Raw genomic sequence first — 3,015 nt, forward strand, 5'->3', positions numbered from 1 at the left:
CAGTGGGGGGATCTCACTGGGGAAAGGGCCTATGGGAATCTTCTTGCTTGGGATTTATCAGGTCCACTCTGGCCACAGGGGGCCTGGTGACCCACAAGGGCCACAGACCAACCTCCCTTGGCATGACGGCCACAAGAAAGGGCTTGGTACAGGGAAGACATTCAAATGCATTCCTGAAAGAAGTCCCCAGCCTCCATTTCCAGAGACTGAGAGACCTCCCCTCAAACCTCAGCTTCCAGGACAGAATTCTGCCCATTTCTCAGAAACGTGCTAGACTCAGGGAACAAACGCTGGGATAATTCCAACACAGAATCTCCATCTCAGTTGCCATGCTGGGGAAGAATCAGATTTGATCTACCCACCTTCCTTACATTTTTTGATCGGAGAAAACAAAGGCTATAGAAACAAATCAATACAACCGTGTGCACGGGGCACTGGGTTAAAAACACAGAGGGTCCCTGGGGGGGCACTGCGTGTATATATACATGGTATATGTGTCACCCGTATGGATTCATTCAGATTCTCCCAGGAGGAGGGACTGGGGAGAGGGAAGAAGAGGAGAGAGCAATGGGCAGAAGGAGAACTTGTTAGAAAAGATAATCTGGTTATTTATTGATCCTTTATTTCCGCAAAGGGACCTTCAACAGGCTCTGATAAGAGTGGCCAATGTTTCTTAAAGATTAACTGGCATTCTTTAAAAGGGCATTAGCTTTCTTTTACACAGGTGTTTGGAGCATGCAGGATGGGGTGTCCACCAGAATCTTCTGCTGGTCTGTAGACTCTCTTACACCCTGCTGACATCATGGCCTCCTTTCAGATCCCTCTCTCTCTTTCTCTCTCTCTCTCTCTCTCTCTCCTTCCTTCCCTCCCTCCCTCCTTCTCTGTCCCTCCCTCCCTCTGCCCAATCTCTCTCAACCTCTTTCTTTCTGTCTTCAGTTCCTTCAGGTAAATCCTACCCAAACTTGTACCAGCTTGTTTTTGACTGACGGGGAGCCGCGAGAGCGTTTCCTTCATTCTGGGAGAAGAAGACAGCCTGGTGGACGGCTCGTTTCCCCGCCTGCTCTGAGCTTCACATCCAGCCAGGCGTCTGCCTTCACTGGCCCATGCAGGTAAGCCGTCCAGGCGTCTGTCAATAGGGGAGCACGCTGCACGCTGGAGAGATTTCTGAAAACCTTGGTTCCGAAAGGTAAGGAAAGAATGGTGAGTCTCCTAAAAGTGACTTAAATCGTGCACAGACGTCCAGGCTTATCAGGGGGAATTTACAAGGGCTGTGTGCCCGTGGAAGACGGGTTTTTACTTAATGATGGGGCGGAAAAAAAAAAAGAGAGAGAGCTTTATTCATGCTTGTGAAACAACATCCAGATGTTGTCTTGTTTGTTGTGGGTGTGAGTGATCTAGATGGAGAGAGAGGAACTGCTCTCTTTGCAAGTGTTTTTTTTCTCCTCGTGTCTGTGTGAGCCAGTTGCTTATTGATTTTCAGTGATTATCTAGGTTTTTTGCGTCATTCGTCGGCAGTTATTTTCCTTTGTCAGAGGAGAACTCGGTTTAGCTTGGCGTAAGGCGAAACCTCACCGGAATATTTTAAAATCTGTTACCTATCCTTGTGAAAAATTTAAAAAAGTGCTGTAAGGTTTCCATGCTAGGTACAAGGAATGTAAACAATTCTGACTTTAGAAACGCTAGAAACCGCTTTCACAATCCATGCATAATGCGTTTTATAATCTGCGTGTAATTTCACGGGCGTCTAGACGGTTCGCAGCTAATAAATGCTACTCTGGGTGAAATGCCCACGTTGTTCCCCGGCAGCTAGTTGTTCATCTGCTCTCTGCACTTCCGCCTGTAGTCGCCTGAAGGAAATGGGAACGTGTGTTCCATAGATGTTTCTTTGACCTCATGGTTTCTTTAAATCACAGGTTAGGAAACTTACAACACAGGCAGCGTTCAACCTGACAAAATGAAAGACTGACTTTGTCCCACTTCCTTCCAACCTGCAGGTTTCTTTCTTCTTATCAGAAAATGTCTTAAATTTTTTTTTTCTACCTAAAGGAAGGCTTTTGAAAAAAAAAATCGCAAGCGATTCTTAAAGTTCCTTTTTTGAAACCTCAAAATCACATACACACGCAACTGTTAATCCATATTTTGTCCTCTCTCATAAATGTTTAAACAAATAGATCATGCTCAACAATAGCCTTCAGTGACAGATTCTCTCCATGTAAAATTGTCTTAGGAATCGAAAGAAAAGAGATACCACTATCATGCATTTTGAAATGCCATCATCTTGAGAAAACTAAGTATTAAGAAACTTCCTAATATTGAACAACTAAGCACTTACCTTACACGCAGCTCCCCTAGGCACTGTTCTTTCCCCAGGTTTTACTTTTTAGCAGTTTTCCTCCTTTTCTAGTGATAAATACATTGAACAGCCGTGCAGGGAGCAGCCCAGAGGTCTTAGGACAAGTCTTGGCAAAAGTCTGGAAGGTGAAGTGTTTCGCCAAATGGCCAGTCATTCTATCTCAGAAACGCGAATCAAACAGGGCTGCCAGGTCCTCACTGAGTTAAATAAATGCCTAAGTAGATTTGGGGGGGGTTTCTACAAATAGACTGAGCGGAACTGGGTGATTCTGGTGGCTTAAGGAAAACACACTTTTAAAACGTCTTCCCTCCCGCTCCTTCCTTCCACCAAGAGTTGCAGTCATTTTCCAGAAAGTGCTATTTCCCCTCACACCTAGAACCAGTGTAGACAGCCCACGTTTAAGGGGGGAAAGAGACAGAGCAAGACCCCCCCCCGGCCACCCACACCAGCCGCCCCAGAGAGCCAACAAAAGCAGGTCTGCTGGCTGCTTCCACACGCCGGCTCCACTCTTGCGTGGAGGAAATCTTGAAAGAGCTGAACTTTCTTGTTTGGGGCGTGATTGTAATTATAGACCAGAATGACAGCATGCTTGGTGCAAGCAAAACCTCCAAGGTGTGGCTTGAGGCATCAAAGAGAGGCAACACTTTTTTCGGAGGCAAAAC

General features: G+C 46.0%; 1 long non-coding RNA gene across 1 annotated transcript; it reads right to left on the reverse strand.

Moving 5' to 3' along the window:
* Positions 1-600: 600 nt before the first annotated feature.
* LOC146397893 (uncharacterized) lies at positions 601-2,703 on the reverse strand. Its single transcript, XR_014825202.1, has 2 exons — positions 2,333-2,703; positions 601-1,172 (listed from the first exon to the last, which is right to left on the reverse strand). It is a non-coding gene; the product is annotated as an uncharacterized LOC146397893 (long non-coding RNA).
* Between the last annotated feature and the right edge of the window lie 312 nt (positions 2,704-3,015).

The sequence above is a fragment of the Sus scrofa genome, chromosome 13, assembly GCF_054392235.1.
Source record: "Sus scrofa isolate SSC_HxYL_T2T_F1_AM1 chromosome 13, Sscrofa_HxYL_maternal_Yorkshire_Landrace_v2.0, whole genome shotgun sequence".
NCBI classification, from domain to species: Eukaryota; Metazoa; Chordata; class Mammalia; order Artiodactyla; family Suidae; genus Sus; species Sus scrofa.